General features: G+C 41.1%; 1 protein-coding gene and 1 long non-coding RNA gene across 2 annotated transcripts in view; both read right to left on the reverse strand.

Annotated features, from left to right (window-relative positions):
- The window catches only part of ZSWIM6 (zinc finger SWIM-type containing 6), a 204,215-nt gene that overhangs the window by 138,181 nt on the left and 43,536 nt on the right, over positions 1-22,498 (reverse strand). The gene's annotated exons all lie outside the window — the stretch shown is intronic.
- LOC125963987 (uncharacterized) overlaps positions 1-22,498 on the reverse strand; it is a 40,069-nt gene continuing 17,571 nt past the window's right edge. The window contains exon 2 of the long non-coding RNA XR_007476436.1: positions 1-22,498. This exon is cut by the window's right edge and continues 10,607 nt beyond it. This is a non-coding gene — a long non-coding RNA (uncharacterized LOC125963987).

Consider the following 22,498-nt stretch of genomic DNA (forward strand, 5'->3'; position numbering starts at 1 on the left):
TTTTCTTTTTCTCATCTTTTTTTTTTTTTTTTTTTTTTGGCAACACTGGGTCTTTGTTGCTGCACACGGGCTTTTTTCTCTAGTTGCAGAGAGCAGGGGTTACTCTTCGTTGTGGTGCACAGCCTTCTCATTGTGGTGGCTTCTCTTGTTGCAGAGCTCAGGCTCTAGGTGCAGGGGCTTCAGTAGTTGTGGCTCCTAAGCTCTAGAGCGCAGGCTCAGTAGTTGTGGCGTACGGGCTTAGCTGCTCCGCAGCATGTGGGATCTTCCCAGACCAGGGCTAAAACCCGTGTCCCCTGCATTGGCAGGCAGATTCTTAACCACCACACCACCAGGGAAGCCCTAATTTTCTCTCTTTTTTTTTTTTGTGGTGTCTTTGTCTGGTTTTAGTATCAGAGTAATGGTGGCCTCAGAGAATGAGTTTGGGAGTGTTCCTTCCTCTGCAATTTTTTGGAAGAGTTTCAAAAGGATAGGCATTAACTATTCTCTAAATATTTGGTAGAATTCGCCTGTGAAGCCATCTGGTCCTGGGCTTTTGTTTACTGGAAGTTTTTAAATCACATATTCAATTTCAGTACTTGTGATTGGTCTGTTCATATTTTCTATTTCTTCCTGGTTCAGTCTTGGAAGGTTGAACCCTTCTAAAACTTTCTCCATTTCTTCTAGGTTGTCCATTTTATTGCATGTAGTTGCCTGTAGTAGTCTCTTAGGATCCTTTGTATTTCTATGGTGTCAGTTGTAACTTCTCCTTTTTCTTTTTAAATTTTATTGATTTGAGCCCTCTCCCTTTTTTTCCTGATGAGCCTGGCTGGAGGTTTATCAATTTTGTTTACCTTTTCAAAGAACCAGCTTTTAGTTTCATTGATCTTTGCTATTGTTTTCTTTGTTTTTATTTCATTTATTTTTGCTCTGATCTTTATGATTTCTTTCCTTCTACTAGCTTTGGATTTTGTTTGTTCTTCTTTCTCTAGTTGCTTCAGGTGTAAGGTTAGGTTGTTTGAGTTGTTTCCTGAGGTAATCTTGTATCGTTATAAACTTCCCTCTTAGAACTGCTTTTGCTGCGTCCCATAGGTTTTGCATTGTCATGTTTTTGTTGTCATTTGTCTCTAGGTATGTTTTTGATGTCCTCTTTGATTTCTTCAGTGATCCATTGGTTACTAACGTATTATTTAGCCTCCATGTGTTTGTGTGTTTTTTTCCCAGTTTTTTTCTTGTAATTGATTCTAACCTCAAAGCGTTATGGTCAGAAAAGATTCTTGATATGATTTCAATTTTGTTAAATTTACGAAGGCATGCGTTGTGGCCCAGCATGTGATCTATCCTGCAGAATGTTCTGTGTGCACTTGGGAAGAATGTGTGCTCTGCTGCTTTTGGATGGAATGCTCCATAAATATCAATTAAGTCCATCTGGTCTAATGGGTCACTTAAGGCCTGTGTTTCCTTATTGATTTTCTGTCTGGATGATCCGTCCACTGATGTAAGTGGGGTGTTAAAGTTTCCCATTATTATTGTGTTACTGTCAAGTTCTCCTTTTATGGCTGTTAGCATTTGCCTTATATTGAGGTGCTCTGTTCGGTGCAAATTTTTTACAATTGTTGTATCTTCTTCTTGGATTGATCCCTTGATCATTATGTAGTGTCCTTCTTTGTCTCTTGTAACAGTGTTTATTGTAAAGTCTATTTTGTCTGATATGAGTAATGCCACTCCCGCTTACTTTTGATTTCCATTTGCATGGAATACCTTTTTCCATCCCCTCATTTTTAGTCTGTATGTGTCCCTAGATCTGAAGTGGGTCTCTTGTACACAGCCTATATACGGGTCTTCTTTTTGTATCCATTCAGCCAGTGTGTCTTTTTGTTGGAGCATTTAATCCACTTACATTTAAGGTAATTACCGACACGTATGTTCTTACTCCATTCTGTTAATTGTTTTGGATTTGTTTTCGTAGGTCTTTTTTTCTTCCCTTCCTCTTTTGTTCTCTTGTGTTTTGATGACTATCTTTAGTGTTCTGTTTGGATTGCTTTTTCTTTTTTGTGTGTGCATCTATTATAGATTTTTGGTTTGCAGTTCCCATAAGGTTTGGTGGGTTTTTTTGGCTGCATTGGGTCTTCACTGCTGTGTGCAGGCTTTCTCTAGCTGTGGTGAGCAGGGGCTATTCTTCATTGTGGTGCGCAGGCTTCTCACTGCAGTGGCTTGTTGCAGAGCACAGGCTCTAGGCACACGGGCTTCAGTAGTTGCAGCACGTGGGCGCAGTAGCTGTGGCACGTGGGCCCTAGAGCACGTGGGCTTCAGTAGTTGCGGGGCGTGGGCTCAACAGTTGTGGCACGCAGGCTCTAGGGCGCACGGGCTTCAGTAGTTGTGGCGTGCAGTAGTTGTGGCTCATGGGCTCTAGAGCACAGGCTCAGGAGTTGTAGCACACGGGCTTTGTTGCTCCATGGCATGTGGGATCATCCCAGACCAGGGATCAAACCTGTGTCCCCTGCATTGGCAGGCAGATTCTTAACCACTGCACCACCAGGGAAGTCCCTCCCATGAGGTTTTGATATAGCACTCTATAACATACAAGATTGTTTTAAGTGGTTGGTCTCTTCAATTCAACTGCATTTCCAATATCCTGTGTTTGTACTCTCCTTCTCACGACTGCTGGTTTTGATATATTTTTGTGTGGATGATTTCCTGACTGTACTGTATGTTTGCCTTTACCAGTGATCTTTCCCATTCATAATTTTGTTTCTAGTTGTCTCCTTTGCTTTTCCACCTAGAGAAATTCCCTTAGCATTTGTTGTAAAGCTTGTTTGGTGGTGCTGAATTCTCTTAGCTTTTGCTTGTCTGTAAAGCTTTTGATTTCTCTGTGGAATCTGAATGAGAACCTTGCTGAGTAGAGTATTCTTGGTTGTACATTTTTCCCTTTCATCACTTATCATTCCACTCCCTTCTGGCCTGCAGGGTTTCTACTGAAAAATCAGCTGATGGCCTTATGGGGATTCCCTTGTGTGTTATTTCTTGCTTTTAATATTTTCTCTTTGTTTTTAATATTTCTCAGTTTGATTACTATGTGTCTCGCATGTTCCTCCTTGGGTTTATCCTGTATGGGACTCTCTGAGCATCCTGGACTTGAGTGTCTCCTTTCCCATGTTATGGAAGTTTTTGGCTATAATCTCTTCAAATATTTTCTCAGGCCCTTTCTCTCTCTCTCTCTCTCTTCTCCTTCTGGGACCCCTATAATGCAAATGTTGGTGCACTTAATGTTGTCCCAGATGTCTCTGAGACTGTCCTCATTTGTTTTCATACTCTTTATTCTGTTCTGCAGCAGTGATTTCCACCACTCTGTCTTCCAGCTCACTTATTCATCCTTCTGCCTCACTTATTCTCCGATGTATTCCTTCTAGTGTATTTTTCACTCCAGTTATTGTATTGTTCATCTCTGTTTGTTCTTTAAGCCTTCTAGCTCTTTGTTAAACATTTGTTTTATCTTCTCAGTCTGTGCCTCTATTTCTTTTTCTGAGACCTTGGATCATCTTTACTATCATTACTCTGAATTCTTCAGCAAGTAGGCTGCCTATTTCCACTTCACTTAGTTGTTGTTCTGGGTTTTTCTCTTGTTCCTTCATCTGGACCATATTTCTCTGCCCTTTCACTTTGTCTAACTTTCCATGTTTGTGGTCTCCTTTCTGCAGACTGCAAGGGTGTAGTTCCTCTTGGTTCTGGTGAGGTTGGTCCAGGGGCTTATGCAGGCTTCCTGGTGGGAGGGACTGGTGTCGGCCCACTGGTGGGTGGAGTTGGGTCTTGTCCTGGTGGGTGGGGCCACACCAAGTGGTGTGTTTAGGGGTGTCTGTGAGCTCCATATGACTTTAGGCAGCCTGTCTGTTGATGGGGCAGCACCCTCCTCGTTGTTTGCCCTGAGTTGCCCCAGCAGTGGAGCCTGCAGGCTGCTGGGTTGGGCCAGGTCTCCATGCCAAAATGGCGACCTCCAAGGGCACTCACGCAGATCAATATTCCCTGGGGCCTCCGCCACCAGTGTCCTTGCCCCCACAGTGAGCCACAGCCAACCCGTCTCCCCAGGAGACCCTCAAAGATTCACCAGTAGGTCCAGCCCAGGCTCCTAGGGAGTCACTGCTTTGTGATGGGTTCCCAGTGCACATGAAACCTTGTGTGTGCCCTCCAAGAGTGGAGTCTCTGTTTCCCCCGGCCCTGTGGAGCACCTGCACTCAAGCCCCACTGGTCTTCAAAGCCAAATGCTCTGGGGGCTCCTCCTCCCAATTCCAGACCCTCAGACTGGGGAGCCTAACGCTGGGCTCGGAACTCTCACTCCTCTGGGAGAACCTCTGCGATCTAATTATTTTCCAGTTTATGGGTCGCCCACTCAGTGGGTATGGGATTTGTTTACATCATGAAAGCACCCCTCCTATCATCTTACTGTGGCTTCTTCTTTGTCTTTGGATGTAAAATATCTTTTTTGGTAGGTTCCAGTCTTTTCTGTCAATGGCTGTTCAGCAGTTAGTTGTGATTACGGTGTTTTTCTGCGAGGAGGTGAGCTCAAGTCTTTCCACTCAACCATCTTGTCTGGAATCAAGGGGCTGGTTTTAGTTTGGTTGCTTGCTGCCTCTCTCCTCAGCATGTGCTGGCCATCATCCCCTTGATACGGGGGTGGGAAGGTGCAGCAGCGGCCTGTGCGTACTCCCGGGATGGCAGGGGCAGCGACTGGCACCTGCTCATAGCCCATGTGCTGTCCCTGCACTCTCCTCGGATGGTAGGAGCCATGACTGATGCCTGCTCACAGGTCTTGTAGTGGCAGCAGCAGCCCATGCACTCCTGGGACAGCAGGGGAAGCAACTGGCGCCTGCCTGTGGGTCTCTTAGTGGTGGCAGCAGTCCGTGCCCACCTCCGGAGCCCAGAACGGCGGCGGTGGCTCGCGCCCATCCCAGAAGCTTGTGCAGGTGGTGTCCTGTTGCTTGAGAGCACACACAGGCAAAGAAGCTCCTATGGCAGTGCCTCCCCTCTCCTCACACATCCCCCAACAATGGTGCCGCCTTGCGTCTCTGGTGGGCCCAGGCTTCTTCCAAGGATACCCTCTGTTGCCACACTCCAGCCTTGTCTGGCTGTCTCCCACGGCCAACCCTGGTCATCTCCCTGGGTCTGACTTCTGAAGCCTGAACTTCAGCACTCAGCCCCTGCTCATACCGGCAGACAAGCAACCAGGGTAGGGAGCACAGGGTGGCGGTACTGACCGTCTGTGCAGGTTACTCTCTGTTTTGCCTACCACAAACCGGTTGCTGTGCTCTCCTCCAAGGTTCCAAAGCTCCCCCTCTGTCCAAGCTGATCTCCCTGCCCACGAGCAGACGTCCCAGGTGTGGGAACCTTTCCTCCTTCAGAGCTCCCTCCCTGGGGTGCAGGTCCCATCCTGATTCCTTTCCCTCCCTTTTTTTTTCTTTTTTCTTTTGTCCTACGCAGTTACGTGGAGGTTTCCTTGCCCTTTTGGAAGTCTGAGCTCTTCTGCCAGCGTTCAGTATATGTTCTGTGCAAATTTTTCCATGTGTAGATGTATTTCTGATGTATTTGTGGGAGGAGGTGAGCTCCACGTCCTATTCCTCTGCCATCTTGATAGCTCCCCTCTCTAATAAACTTTAAACAGGGCACTGTAAACACCAGCCCCCACAACAGGCTGACTTCAGTTAAGTTCAACTGCACTCTCACTCTGTGAAGCTTTGGTTGTCAGGTCACGAACCCCCGATACCTGTGGACCTATCTGCCATGCTCTAAGCCCCACTGGTATTGACTCCTGTGACCTAGGACTCAGAACTCCTTAAGTATCTGCGGTGCACAGGTATCCAACAGTTCTCAAATCTAATTGGGCATCAAAGGCACCTGCATAACTCAAGAAACATAGAGATTCTCAGGACTCAAGCCCCAGACTTCCTGAAGCACAGTAACTGATAGCAGAATCTATTTTGTGGGGAAAATAACTCCCCAGGTCTGATTTGTAAAGAAGCAGTCTGGAAAAGGAAAAGATGAGCAGGGCCATGAAGGAGGATAAAAGAGGTGGTGAAAATCCCCCCGCTTTCTTGGATTTAATATCTCTCTCCCATGTCTCCCCTGAAAAAAAAGAAGAGACAGCTACCGGGAGAAAATAACAGCAAGAGTTTCAGGAATGTGAACTTCCTCTTAAAAACAGGAGTTTAAATAGGAGTTTCCTCTTTAAAACCCACCCGCCCTTGTCTACCTTAAGGTCTGCTGCCCAACAATAAATATGAACAAAAGAGAGCAGAACAGGGATGGGAGTTTCCCCTCGTGGGTGGTAGTCATACAGGAGATGGACACAATATGAGCTTCAGGAGAATGGAGGAAGCTCTTTGAGGTTTTCTACCTGCCCTAATTTATGCCATTCTTTGCCTAAAGACTGGAAAATAAATAAAATTTAGTCACAGGGAACAAGAAAAAATGTAATCATTTTAAGAATTCAACTGACAGAGGAAATGAGGAGGTAGGGGTCCTGTGGTATATATAAAATATATTTTTTAAACATCTCCCAGGATGGGTACTAAAGAGACTTTATGAGGTCACCTAATTCATCTCTTAGTAGACAAGACTACAGCTAATAGTATCCAGGGAGAGATACTGGAAAATATATTTTAGGGGCTAAATTTCCACATAATTTAATTGTTCTCATTGTCAAAAATACTGTTTAAATGTCACGAAGCTCACATGATTGGAAACTAAGAACTAAGCATTAAAAACTGCTTCCTTTTATGACAAAAATCTTACACTGGCCAAAAAAAATTGGCCAAAAAACTCCCATGCAAAGAGTTTGAGTATGTTATTATTTTGTAGGATTCCAGAATCTTGTTTGTATGCATGTTTTCCCTTCTGATTTTATTCAAAAGATTCTCTTTTCTTTTCCAAGTGTACTTTCTAAGTCTGAAGACAAAGTGTTCCTTCTCCCTGGCTCCTCCTCCCCTGGCCTCCATGTGATGAAGCACCCATGCGAAAACTAAAGAAGCTATAGAGCTCATAGTGGTCTTACTTGTTAGTCTGTGAAAGACTGAAGCTGCCAGCTGCATATGGATTAGAACGGTCCTGTTTACAATGGCTCCCTGCTCTATGTCAAGAAAAACTGAACTGACCACATGGCACACAGTTTGGAAACCCCACGCCATTTTTAATTTCAGATTTTTATTTTTACGAACAATATCATAGCTTTAACAGCCCCAAAAGAGGTCTGAACCTTAAAACCGTTAGATTTTTGGTAATATGAAAACCATGCCCCAGTCAATAATCACTCAATCTTAAATTGCTACCTCAGCCAGAGGTTTTTTAAAGTTAAGTCCTATTGATGGTTTCATGATAGTCTTCAAGGACTAGAAAGAGTTACTGCAAGAAAGATACCAAAGACATGTGTCCTCAATTAAGTCTGAAATCTTTGTTTCCTCTAAATCAGATGTGTAAACTTGGCAAGTGACATCATTTGTAAGCAGCATGTGTAAGCATTCCTGGTGCAATGCACAATTATTCCCTTAATTTTATCATGGGATCACAGAGTTAAATTCCTGCATCCCCCCTATTATCTAAGAGTACAACATAGAGCAGGGTTTTTTGTTTGATTTCTTCATTTCTATATCTCAGGGCGTATCACATAGTATATGTTCAAGTTATTACTGATCAATGAATACTGCCAAATTAAAGTACATAGAAAAATGAAGTTAATTTCTGTCATTCATTAAATGTAAGAATCAACTATACATTACACCCAACAATGCAAATTCTAAATCTGCCCATAGGGACAACATAACAGTTACTGTGAAAATCATAACTTTGAATTTCCTAGTTGGGTGCAATTGGATACTTAACCTTTAAGGTGCAAAACCTTATGTATTTAATAAAACTGAATCCTATCAGAGTTCCAATTTCTATATGCACCCCCTAGAGCACTGTAATCTAGAAATCATACAGTATCTTGTTCTGTGTAGAAAGTTAATCATTAAAAACACCTTCATTTGGACAGCTTCTGGACATAACATTTCCTGTAATAAAAAATAGAATCACTGGAGATTCATCTCTATACTGCTCCTAAAATCCATGCTGCAAAAGTTTAAGCTTATGCTCCAAATGATAAAGCTTTTATAATTGGGAGCCAAATATAACTAAAGCAAAATTCCAATGATAATAGTGATATAGTGATATAGATAATAGTGATATAATTCATTGTAGTTTTAAAAGTTCTACTTAAACTAATAATTATATTAAAATGTCAAGCATTTATAGATACATCTTCAAAATCATTCTCAACTGTACTTACAATTGATATAGTCATCTTTTCTAACTTCACAGATAAGATCATTTAACTCTACAGAGTGTGTGCTCTATTACTGCTAATACTTTACACTAAAAAGCAGCTCAAACACAGAAAGAGCTACTAATTGCTACCATAACTTGGGATGTACATGTTCCATAAAAGAATATTTTAAGAGTGACAGAATGATAGGATATTCCTTAAACTTTGTCCCATCTTCATAAGACTTCTGAGATGTTTTTGCAATCTTTCCTTTCACCCCTGGAGCTGGGCTGAGAAAAAGGAGAGTGGGTATCAGTGTGGGTACCTACTTAAGCATATAGATACGCGCTCACTTGCAGGAGGAAGAAAGGAAGAAAGACCAAAAAATGGTAGCAAGGCGAGATGAGACTGGTCTTGCTGATTCATAAAATGACTGGCTTAATAGGACATTTGGGCAGTGATATTATTTTGGAAACATTTACGCTAAAGTTTCTTTTCTAATAAACTAAGAAAAGGTCATATAAATTGATGCAACAAAGGAAATTCCATTACAAAGTATAAGTCACAGAATTAAAAAAATATGCAGATGTGGCCAATCTATATAACTATCTCCATGTCAAACTCCAATACTTCTCTTCACACAGATCACTAGAGAGAACTTCTGTGGTATTTTTGATGTAGTAATATCCCATTACATACTTATAACTAATGTTTTTACCAGTTATTTTGCCAGGTAGATTTCATTCACATTTTTAACCTATCTCAGTATACATCCTTTATTTGCTATAAAAAGTTCTTTGCAACATACAGCATCACTCAGAAAATCTGGAATAAGATTTCAGTATATTCTCCTTGTCACTGCTTTTTAAACCTTATCTCCCCACAGATTATATTTAAACGGTCTAAAGTTACAGTCTTTTGAAAAACTGGTGTGTACTCATACTGGTACCTCTGGAAGAATACTGGAAACGCTAACATAAGAGATTTTCTCTTCTGTTGTTCCACCAGCCCCCTCTTGTTCAGCACTCAGTACTGGGCACTCCAGAGGTCAGGAAACCATGGGGAGACTGAATGAAGAGAAAGGATGGGGGCTAGGGAGCAATTATTAGAGATCACTAAAGTAAAAGCTAACTAGAGCACAACTGAAAAAAAGCTAGCATTGGGAGTCCAAATGTATACAAAAATTAAAACTTACAGAATTTTCAAGATAGATGATAAACTAATGAGAAAGTTGTTTGAATTCAAGGCTTCAAACCAACACAAATTACATCCAACCATGAAATACACTGTCTATTGGAGCCTGAAACCACTGTCAGGGTTCCCCACAAGTCAAATGTAAAGGGCAGAAAGACCCTAACAGGAAGCCATAAGAGACTATATTTGAATTTACCTGGTCAACATTTTCATCAGCAGACAAACTTGGGATGTACTCAGAGGCAGGATCAGTTAGAACGAGGAGACGACTTGTGGGGATCCCTAATAACCAGGGAAGATGGAAAGTTCAGAAGGATTTAGCAGTCCAGAACAAGACACAGATACAAAATGACTCACAAAAAGAAAGATAAAGTACTACACTGGATGTAAAAACAAAAGCTGCTCGTCTATAACATAAGGCCTTACTATGAGCAATTCACGTGAAAAACAACACACCAAGGATCAGTTACATACATGTTTCAAACAGGTCATGGCTGTCTATAAAATAAACCCAAAAAACATATCAACTTGGGCTATACTAATGAAATCACAATTTTTAAACCTTCTTAGCACGCCCCGTGCTGGTCACACCCTATTTGAAGTACTATAAGCTCTTCTGAGGACCACATTTTAAAAGTGGCAATGAAAAACGGGAACATTTCAGGAAAGCTAGCATGATTACAAAGAGTCTGAAACTACATTAAAGAGGCATGGTACAAAGAGCTTTGGCAGCATAACTCAGAGAAGAATCAACATAACGCTTGTTCAATATCTGAAGATATGTCATGTGAGAGATGGAAAAGATAGAATTACGACTACTGGAGGGCTAGGAATCCACCCAACGTGAAAAGCTACCTAACATTAAGTTCTTCAAAACTGCCTTGAAAATCAAGGATTCTGAATCTCTAGAAGAGAAGCCAAGCCAATGAATGAAATAGCCAAATAGAGATGGAATGACAAGCGGCCAAGGATGCTTCAAGAATGTCTGCCTATGCGCTTAAGGAAGGGTGCACAAAGCTACTTCCAACCCATAACCCTAGAGATCATCTACAGCCCCTGACCATACAGGTGAAAAAACTGAAGCCGGACAAGGGAACCACCTTGCTCAGGGTATCACAATCATAAAATAGCAAGGCGAGAAGCCAGCTTTCTGGACTCCCTGATCCATGCTCTTCATTCTGTTCCATCTTCTCACTTTAAGTATCAGGCCACTTTGACCCTCACTCACAGAGAAAACATTCTCTTCTTAAGAGTTCATTCAGACTTGGGAAGTAGGGATTTGAAGAACCAGTCACTTTGGGATAAGTGATTTTGCTTGTTTTTCAGTTCTTTCTGTAATGTTCAGTTACTCAAATAGTCCAGAAAGCACCAATCCTTTAAGTACATGGATGCTGTACGTGTTTTCCCACTAAGAATTCAGCTCTGAGGGCGTTGCAGCAAGAAGATTCAGGTGATCCCCCAAAGAGGAATGACTCACTGCTCAAACTTTCCACCCAATTCAATAAGTGAAGATAGATTCTAGAAAAAACAAAAGAGGATCTTGTTTTTCCCTCAGTTGAAAGACAGAGATGGAGTCTGCACTTGCAGAGAAAGAGTAGGTTTCAATGTGTAAGAGAAACTGGAGTGCCAATATCAGTAATTTTCTCAGTCCAGTCACATATAAGGATTTAATCCACAATCAGGCAAACTCAATGTTTTCAATCAAAACGCATTTTCAAATAACAGACATTGACTGTCTTTTTAGAAAGCCAAACAATTCACTCTCCTCAGCCTCCCAAACTTCCATTCGGCCATCCAATCTAAGGTCATCCTTCCTCTTCTCACAAACAAGCACCCTAATGACACCAGTCAACAAATTCAGTTTGCTCCCTAACTCAGAGAAAATTATTCTCAAGATTAAAATCACACAATATTTGATTTAATCATAAAAATCACAATCTTAACGAACCACTACCTGGGCTGACCAGGTGCCAAATGCTGTGCTTAGTACATTACAGCATGTTGATAAGGTAAATATTATCATCCTCATATTACAAATGAAGAAAACAAGACTCCAAGAGACTAAGTTAATTGCCCAAGGTTAAGAGATACCATTACAAGCAGGCTTCTAACTCTGAACTTCAGGACCCCACAATCTTAACCAATACAATGCTGCCTGCCTACTTGCTCAAGGAGAGTGATGCTGTGGGCTCCAAACAACAACCAGAACCATGCAAAGGAAGTGGCATCCAAGTCCACTCAAGAGTTTCACAGGTACCAGACGGCACTGGGCCATTCTGTGAAATACTGTTGAGATGCTCTCCTGTAACCAGAGGCTTAAACAGCAGCAAGACGGACTAAGTGTAGACATGAAAATCAACTTCCTCTGTTTTGAAGGTAAACTGGAAGGCCTCTAATAGTTAACATTAATAATGACTAAATTTTTACTGCTTTCTGTACTAGGCACTGGGATCAAATCCCTTCTCTTTTCCCTCTCAATGTGGATTAAGTGGATTTGGACCACAAAGCCCATTCTCTACACTTAAAGTCAGTGAGCTAAACAGGCAGCAAGGACTCTGTCTCCTTCAGATGTCACCTCACAACAGTTTGGCTGTCACTGATGGGCTGCGTGTGCCATAGTCCCTGGAGGACCCCTGCTGCAGGGCTGAGGATTCACAGCATGTGCAGACCAACAAAACAAACTGCCTTTTTCTCCTGAAATGTGGATTTAGTCACAACTGCCACCCCTCAGAGCATTTCACTGATTCCCCCATATTACACTCAAGGTGAATTTGATTCAAGATCAAATTTGTTAGTGGTAACTCCAATGGATCTAAATTTTTTTTAAGTTAAAGAAAATTTTGATTATTGCGCTATACAAACACATTTTTGTAGGATATTTTAAGATATATATTACATACAATTAAGATAATATTTCGTTGGGGAGTAAGAATACATTCTAAACTACTTTAACGATTTTTAGATTAAGTCTAAATCAATGCCCAAAACTGAATAACCTGGTTATTTTGTACTGCAAATTCAGATATTGACAGTAAGACAACAAATCAAAAAGCCTAGATTTTAATTCCAGGTCTCTTCTTACTACTTACTATTGGGGCAATCATGAGTAAGTCATTAACCTCTCTGAGAAGCAGTTTCCTAACCTGTAAACAGCAATTTTTTAAAACTCTAAAGAGCAAATGTATGGCTATGATATTTATAATGTTCCTAAGAGGTTAACAATTTATAGTTCAAATATTTAATAAGGAATATTTGGAAAACATTAGATAATTCATTTAAGCCCTCCCCTCTCTCCCCCACAAAAACTCTGTTTTCTGATTTTTATTCAGCAAGTAAAAATTTTAACCGAAAATTTAAATTTTAAAATGTCTAACTAGTTTATTTGTGAAAGTAGATATTTTTCCTTTTCTTTAAACTATTTAAACGAAACCACTTAAACCTTCTCTTTAAACTTCTTTGAACTATTTAAACTAATGTGACTGAAGTTAGAGTATGCTATTCCACTAAAACAAACTAAAAAATCTGACACCTAACACTCCCTTCTTACATTTGCACAGCATTTTGCAAGCTAAATAAAACGTTTCATTCACGTTTGAATGAAAACATTCAGTTCTCACAATAAACCTATATGGTCAGGAGCGTTGTCATGTGACAATTTTGCAAAAGAAGATAAAGTGACAGATAAATAAGACATCCAGGGCACACAGCTCGAAGTGGTGGAGGCACAAGTGGAAGACTTGGCCTTCTGGTCCACGCTGCCCAAGATCATGTCTGCCTCCCAATACCAGACTGTACCTTCTGAGCTCAGTGTATATGGCAGACTTGCAAAGAAACACAAACTTTCCCGATTTTTTTGTTTCTAAGCAATACTCTGATTTAGAATGCCTAAACCAACAACTACCCCTCAAAAAAACATATAAAGCTTAACAAGATATTCAAGTTGACAGCCCTCCATTGAGTAAAGCCATTTTCTTTACGCCACTGAATAATTTATAGAGAAATAAATTCTCTGAGAACACTTTAATATCAGATTACTAACGTAGTCCATGGCCTATTGTGTCTTACCTATAAAACTTTGCTTAAAAGGTCAAGTGAATAAAATGTCTTAACTTATAAATTAGAAGTTCTAAATCTTAATCTCTCTGGATACATTTTTTTAAAAAAACAGAATGTTTTAACCAAGTGTTTTCCAATTTTTGAAATCCATTTTGTTTTAAAGTAAGCTGTTTTAAAAAATCAATTTTTACTGAGTTATAACCATGTGTCTAGCCCTATGCTCATTTAATCAATTAAACCACTGATTTTTTCTTCTTTTTTTTGCAGTACGTGGGCCTCTCATTGTTGTGGCCTCTTCCCGTTGTGGAGCACAGGCTCCAGACGTGCAGGCTCAGTGGCCATGGCTCACGGGCCCAGCCGCTCCGCGGCATGTGGCATTCTTCCCAGACCAGGGCACAAACCCACGTCTGTTGCATCAGCAGACGGACTCCCAACCACTGCGCCACCAGGGAAGCCCTAAACCACTGATTTTTATCTTAACTCTGATATTGCTTAACTTAGTATTCAAACATGACACCCTGACAGATCCATATCTGTGTGCGGGGATGAAGGGGGAGGGCGGAAATCAACGTACTACAGCAAATGGTCTTTCTTGTACTGCATAGCCTGCCATCTATCCTGCATTGGGCTGTCAGGTAGGACTGTGCAAGGACATGCTTGGTGCCACCTCTATACCTATATCCCTCTACCAGGTAGGACTGCCTGCACAGAAGTTTTCTCAGCACTGAGCAGTTATACCACCTCTCTGAAATGGTGTCCCCTTTATTAAAGGAGTCTTTCTGGTCACCTTATAGGCCATGATGGCCTTGCTGAAGGGATGAGTCACATTATAAACGTACTCCCTCTAGTACTAATGTTTAGCACATACCCAGCTCATAAATGGGATTTTATGACTCCAAGAAATGAGCACAATAGGCTTTCATTGGCTCCTCATGACTGTGCCCACGAATCAAGGCTAATCAAAGCCTCGTGATGGCACATTACTAACACTAGAAGATCAAGTCCAACTCCTCATTATGGTACACAAGGTCCTCCATAGTCTGGCCTGCCTCTACCATCTCCTCTCCTATCACAACCACCACCACCTTTCTCCAACACTTGGTGCCAGTCATGGAAGCAGTGCAGACTCTGAATCACAAAAGGGAGATAACTGCTTTATACCTCCACACTTACACATGAGCTGTTTTATACCTCCACACTTATGCATGAGCTGTATCGACTGCCTAGAATGTATTTCCATACCCCCTCCTCTGACCAACCACCTTTCCCCACCCTCCTGACGGTATTTGCCTGGCCAATTCCTCTGATTTCCCACCACTGGTTCCAAGTTTCCCCTTCTCTTCTGGAAGCCTTCACGTATCCCCAGGAAGAATGGATAACTCCCCCTCATACACACTACTCAGAGTGTACTTCGTGTGCTGTCAATCAAGTTACATGCCTTGAAGTCATCTTACCTTCCACCCAGTGAGCTCCAAGAAGACAGGGAAGAAGTCTGACTCAGATTTGCATTCCCAGTACTCAACCAGTGCAGGCACAAATCAAATAGTCAGAATGGAGGGAGGATCAGTACTGCTCAGCAACCCAAGGCTCAGCTATCTCTTCCCATGCAGGGGCTGCAAGGGCCCAAGCAGTCAGGTCCTGGTTGACTCCCTCACCACCAGCCCTGGAGAAGACACTGAGTGGGCTGGCAGCCCAGGGAGCATGCCCAGAGGCAAGGACACACTGCCCCAAGGAACAATGCTACGAGTGGGCTGTGCCAGGCCGAGATGAGTGAGGGGCAGTTGTTCCACCAGCACTTCCACCAACTGAAGGCAGGGAATTTTCTAATCATAAACGCTTGCCTTTTATCTCACTTTATATAGTCTTGCCTCCTACATTCAGCAGTAAATTGCTGCTTTATCACAAAAATAATTTAATCCAGCAGAACATGGACATAAAATAATAGCACCAAACTAAAAAAAAATTCCTTACCTATCCTAACGTCAACCAATCAACAACTTCTCTATCCTACCCCTGTAACTGGAATACTCCATAGGTAATGACTCTGCTTGCTTTTACTTTATACATCATATGATAAGGTTGGTTATCTTGTTTTCAAGCTCCCTACAGATTAAAAGCAGCACATTTGAGAAAAGAGTTTCATAACGAAGAAGACAAAAAAGCTATTTCAAAAACCAGGCCCAGGAACCCCAAAGTCCAGCAATCTGGAGCATTTGGCCCTGTGTGTCTGGATGCTCAGTACATTCAACCGAAAAGCGCACAGTTCAGGTTCTTAAAGGCAAAATTTGTCAGCTTTTTAGGAATGCTGCCTATAAAATTATACATTTCTTAATATTCTGCCATAGACAAAGTATAATTATATTTTAAATGAATAATAGCAACTCCACTTACAGAAATCTACCCCCAAAATGTAAGTGTGCAAGATGAACACACCAATATGCTCAGTGTAGCACTGTTCACAATAGTGGAAAACTGAAAACTAAATACCTATTAAAACGGTAATGAGAAAGAGAGTATGACCTATACTTAAAATGGAACACAATTCAGCCATTTTAAAAGATCATATTCATTAACATGGAAAGATACCACAACAAAGTATTAAGTAAAAAAATAAAGGTTGGTAAATAGCACGTGTGATATAACTTCACTCACATTACACAAGGGTGCACATGTGCGTATGCTTGCATATATGCACGTGGGTATACATGCATGCCGATTACCAAACTGTTGACAGTGACCATTCCTGTATTATCAAACTGTTAATTGTGATTCTTGCTCCTTCACAATTTTCTATATTGTCTGAATTCTCTACAGAAACACAGATCTTGTACATATGAGAAAAAATTATTTTTGAAAAGTATACTCCAGCATGTGCACATACATCTCAAATACTGCTTTACAGGATAAAAGAAAAGGGAGGGAAAGGCAAGTAGGTGCATGTATGTAGCTAGCCTGGATGCAATCACCATGCTTTCCATCTATCTCCTACAACAGAGAAATCAGCAAATAGCTATAGACTCATCACTACAAATTCATCAGTACCACTTATTAGAAAACACAATTTTGAAAGCTAGAATACTTATATACAAGGATACCTTACATATAGCTCCAGTCACCCTATCAATTTCAAATAGTTTCTTAGTTCTATCTGGAAGAAGAACTTCAACAAATTTTCAATGTTAAAACACAGTGTCAGGGCTTCCCTGGTGGAGCAGTGGTTGAGAGTCCACCTGCCGATGCAGGGGACACAGGTTCGTGCCCCGGTCCGGGATGATCCCACATGCCGCGGAGCAGCTGGGCCCGTGAGCCATGGCCGCTGAGCCTGCATGTCCGGAGCCTGTGCTCCGCAACGGGAGAGGCCACAACAGTGAGAGGCCCACGTACTGCAAAAAAAAAAGAAAAAAAAGAAAAAAAAAACCCCACAGTGGCATAAATCAACTACACATCAATAAAAAAATTAAAGTTAAAAAAATAAGCATAAACACTAGCATGTCAACCACGGAGGGGAATAACAATACTGAAGAAAAATATATGCAAAATAGAGGTGGCCCTAGAAAAGCCTACTGGATGTCAAAAGAAGCCAAGAAATTTTGAAAACACAATTTCTGAGATTGCCCCAACTGACAATGCTCATTCACAAAAGTTTTATCATGTGTGGGCTCTCCAAAGCACGAGGCAAAGATAAAGGGAGGAAAAGAAACACAGGGCATAAGAATTTACACTTTCACTCAAAAAAATTTTTGAAAAACACAGAAGATATTACTTTGTCATAAGCTCAGTTTTAATAAGGATGGAAGAATAAAGTATCTGAAAATATCTGAGCTACAAAAATTGTGGTTTGGGCACAATGTTAGTCACATTATTTCTGAATTCTAATAATCTTCCTCCTTATAAAAGGTTTGTAAGGATAAAGAAATGTTTGTTAATTATAATAACCTTCTTAGTCAAAATAAATAGCCCTAGAAGAAAAAAAAACTTTAAAAAATAAATATGGTAAAGAATTCTGAACTGTCATACTCTCTTCATTACAGCAGACTAGCTGCAGTGGAATTCTTTGGGGAAGGCAGGACATACTATACTTAGGCAGGCTGGCAGGCAGGCTGGCCAACAGAGTTAAGGAAAGGAGATAGGAAATAGAGATGAGGAAGAAAGGGAGCTCTGTAGCAAAAGATGGAAGAAAAAAAGAAAGAAAAATTCAGTTCTGCCTCATGCTGCAGATGCCCTCAGGAAATGTCATTAATGGCACATTTCATTATAGAAATTCCCCAGATTGGCCAAACACTTGCTTTTTTGGTTTCCAGATCAAAAACTACATGCACCTTTTGCACATCAAGGCTAATGCATATATGGCATGTGGCTAAGAAATTATTCTCAGCCCAGCATGTCTGCATCAAGATACATCTGTGACTCCCTATAACCTGTAATGACAACATTGACAAGCTGCACAGAAGACCAACACAGTCACAGAGCAGACTGACACAGAATGGATTTAAATGCCAAAACTGTATTCTGAGACTCTTCAACTGGGTTTTCTTTCCTCCACAAGATGGTTTTCAAATACATTTAGTCTTTGAATCACTGCAGACTTTTTCATTTCCCTAACTTCTCCATCAAGTTGAAGAGCTGTTAAAGTTCTAAGAAAAGCACACTTCCACTTCAGTGGATAAGTGTGGTACCACGACAAATCTCAGGTGAGGAGGGCCTTCCTCAAGGGAGGAGCCCAACTAGATGGGAGGAGCTCTCCAGAACAGGAACCAGAGAGAAAGCCTCAAGGGTGGGAGAACAGACTAAAGTTTCACTGACAGATGGTGACTTTCATGCCTTTTGTCTCTTCTCTCATTTCTCCTCCCCAGGAGTTTGGGGACAAGTATCCCAGTATGCCAAGATGCATTTACAGATATTCAAGTGACAAAGAATAAACACTGATCTAGAATGATTCAAAAAATAAAGGCAGTCTTTTTGCTGACTACAGAACCAAACTCAGAATTTCCCAATTTCAATTCCAATTATTCCCACTTCTGTGTAAAACAGTATTGGTTTCCATTTTAAGGTTTCCTAGCAGCAAAATACCCAAAGTCACAATTCCAACACAAGAAAACTTAAAGCCTCTCAGTCACTACACAGCAAAGTGGTGGAGGGCATAAATTTTTTAAGCCACTATGTGGGCTCAAATTCCAACTCTTTCATTTACCAGGTGTGTGACAGTGGGCAAGTTACCTAATGTCTGTACCTCAGTTTCCTTATGTATCTCTTAATTTAAATAAATTAATATATGTAAAGCTCTTACAGTATGAAGCACTTCCTGTAATAATAATGACTCTTACTATTATTACTATCATCATCATCATCATCATCATCCAGAAGGTTTCCATGTGTACCTCAACTGAACCTCTCCTAGAACAAGACTGTCACCTCTAAAGCATTCCAACTATTTCCCAATTTGAGAAGACAGCATAAATCCAAAATGTTTCCTACATCTGAAAAAACATTTTGGTGTGTGGGGAACTTTTCAGCTCAGAGTGGTTTTTCAAGGAGTTACACCCATCAAGTAAAGATGTAAAATGTGAACTGTTCCCTCTTCCATCTTTCAAGAAAAGGAAAAGGAAGAGACAGTTTGTGAGGCGCTTTTGTTTTGTTTTGTTTTTCAAAGAGTAGCTTTGACAGGCCATTAATTCAAGCTAATCTTAAATATATCTGTAGAGTATTCAACATGTGAAGTGCTTCTGCCTTAACAGTTTTAGAGTATAGACTGTTACAAGCACCCAATTAACAGAAAAAGGACTTTCCTACCACATAACTTTTACATTTGAAATCTCACAAGTGCTGTTTTGCCCTTTTTCACTCTTTCCTACATTTAAAATATTTCATTACTTTTAATACTGCAGCGATGGTAATTAAAATAATCATAAGTTTCTCCAGCATCAGGCATGGAAGAGAACATGGAAGGGACACAATCCTGATTTTCAGGCAACTTATGTAAATATGCTGTTTTGGGGGAGTAGCAGACTTACTGTACTTATTTTTGATATTACCTATTTGCTAATTTGGAAGGTAAGTGTAGATTTCTCCCAAAAGCAGACGGCCTATCTACTGTAGAAAGCTGTTTCGGATACAAGCAACTACCAGCAGAGAAGTTACATTCTTAATAATCAGTACAAGCCCCTTTGAACTCTACGGAGTGCTCATTATCAATATCATAAATAAAACAATAAAAGCAAATGCTTCCTTAGAGTCTTAGCAACTAGAGATAAAGGGATCTGCCGTAATTGGGTTGAATAGAGGGCATTTGGCAAGAGCAAATGAGTAAAGAGCCTCAAAAGTAAATCATAATTTTGTTGTAATACAAAAATATAAGAAAATGAGAGCTAGTAATGTTCTTTGAGAAAGTAAGATATTCAAAGGTATGAAAAACATTTTTTAAATCCACACAAATGGATTCTGAAACAGGAAAATCTATTAACCCACAAGTTGTTGGATTATTTTTCTTTACATACACACATTATGGAAACTTCAGAATCACGAAATATATTCCTGATTAGCAACACTCAAGTTTCCAGCTGCCTTTGCATTTGTTCACTTTGTCAAAGCCCTAATTCTATACTAAAGTCCTTTGTCTTACTCGAACGCCGGCTCAGCTCACCTTACTAGAAAGGCTCTTCTGGTTTGTCAGCTGTGCCCATGATAAGCAGCTGGGAAGTATGGAAAAACCATAACTACTGACTGAAAGAGTGTGGACATGGAGTTGCACCATTTGTTGCAGAAGAGGTTATAAAAAATGTAAATCCAAAAAAATGAAATTAAAAAGACTATTCATTGCACCACACCTGCTCAGAAAAAGCTTTACAATCACCAATCCATGTAAAATAGCCCCAGTTCAACTAAAGGGAAGTATTAATCCTTGTTTAAAGTGGGGGCAGGGGTGGGGCAGTGGGCGGCACCTACCAAGGCACAAAGACAAAGGCAGAACCACTCAGAAGCAGGAAGAGAAATGCCCACTCATGTACAGGGGATAAACCAAAGGTCTCTCAGAGGTCTGTGTTTCCCTGATGTAGTACTTTATTTGTTTTTTTTTTGCGGTACTCTCACTGCTGTGGCCTCTCCCGTTGCGGAGCACAGGCTCTGGACGCGCAGGCTCAGTGGCCATGGCTCACGGGCCTAGCCGCACCACGGCATGGGGGATCTTCCCGGACCGGGGCACGAACCCGTGCCCCCTGCATCGGCAGGCGGACTCTCAACCACTGCACCACCAGGGAAACCCCCTGATGTAGTACTTTAAATAACCGGCAAACTCAAGGCAGACAGACATCAATCTGGAATGTAGACAGGAGAGCTTTCAGAACTTCAAAGCATAAGAATGTGTTCTCAATTAGTACGTAATACATGAAAGCCAAGTGCAGACTGGGCCTCAAATATTTCCCATCTTTAGCTTGAGATTTTTCTCATCCTTAGCAACGTTCAATTGCTGGGCCACAGTGCCACTGTTCCCGTAATCTCCTGTGCCTTACTTGTGCCCACCACTCCAAGTGTTGTGGCTATGAGCAGGGCTCTCTCCTGAGTGCAAACCCCCATATCTGGAGCTGTCAATAAATTATATCCAACGAGGCACCAACAGTCTGTGGTGTTTGCTATTTGAAAGACAGAGAGCCAGGCTGGCTGCTCCATAAAACCCCGGTGAAGTGGGCATGATCACCTTGACTAGCACAGTTATGCACAGCCCTCTGCCCCTGGGGCACAGCAGCTGAGAGCAGTCTCCCTAAAGAACCAAGATCTAGGTGGATTGTCAATGGTGGAACAGAGTACACTACTGGGCCTGGTTATGTGAGACAGTATGTTATGTACAAAATACGTGCATTCATCATGAAACAATGAAGCAGGAAAAGAGCATTAACCCTGATAAAGTGCCTGTGCGCTGGCCTAAATACTAGCCATATATTATCTCAGTTAGTGCAACTGAGGACCAGACAAGTTAAATAACTTTCCCAGGTCACAAAGTTGGTAAGGGATAGAATCAGAATCCAAACCCAGATCTGCCTAACTACAAAACAAGTGTTCTTGCTATTAAATCATAATGCCTTTTATTATTTTTCCCATCATCACGTTTCTCTTAAAATAGTTAGGCCTCCACTGTGGCCATCTATAAAGATGGTTTAAAACTCAAAAGAGAACTAAGCATTTTCCTGACAACCCAGCAGTACAGACTGCCTTGGGCAAACTCCCTTGAACACTAAAATTTTTCTATTTTTAATCATTTGATGAAATGGTAAATTTGATGAAAATTTTTCTCAAAATATGTAACTGCCTTCTTGAACAGAACATACCAAACACCACTAACCAGTAAACGTGCGTCCTACGTCCACAGTGTTCTACCATTTGGGATGAGAGACTGCACTCATCTTAGAGATGCAGGGGGTCACATAGACCACCTAGTCAAATCCCGAGACTACAAGATGTTCCTCATAAGATTTACCCAAGGCTAAAATGTTAAAAATATGAAAAGAAACCCATTCGCGTGTGGCTCAATGGATCTAAAAATTTAAGCAGCTTTTGGAACACAAAGTTTCCAACATCCATCTAAATTCAGTCATTCCACCAACACCTGAGTTCCATACCCACCATTGCCAAACTGGCCACCTGTCAATCTTAACATTTTCTAAATCCTGTAACCTCATGAATTCGGATTCAACTGTACAATATTAAGGCAACTATTCATGAGGCCTCGTGAGGGTGGTGGTATTCTTTCACCCTATTTGAACAGTCTTTCCTCCCTGCCCAGACTTGCAGAGCTACGTACACTTTTCACTACCATACTGGTTCTGAAAACTTGTCATCAGAGTTTGGAAGACTTTTTATCAATAAAAATCAGATAGTCTCTGTTTTAGCAAGGAGAGCAACATTTTAACGTGGAAAACCTGATCCTTAAACTGGAAAAAAAAAAAGAGTTTAAGTGTCATTGAAATAGTAGTTTTCCTCAGAAATATTACT

The sequence above is a fragment of the Orcinus orca genome, chromosome 3, assembly GCF_937001465.1.
Source record: "Orcinus orca chromosome 3, mOrcOrc1.1, whole genome shotgun sequence".
Classification (NCBI taxonomy): Eukaryota; Metazoa; Chordata; class Mammalia; order Artiodactyla; family Delphinidae; genus Orcinus; species Orcinus orca.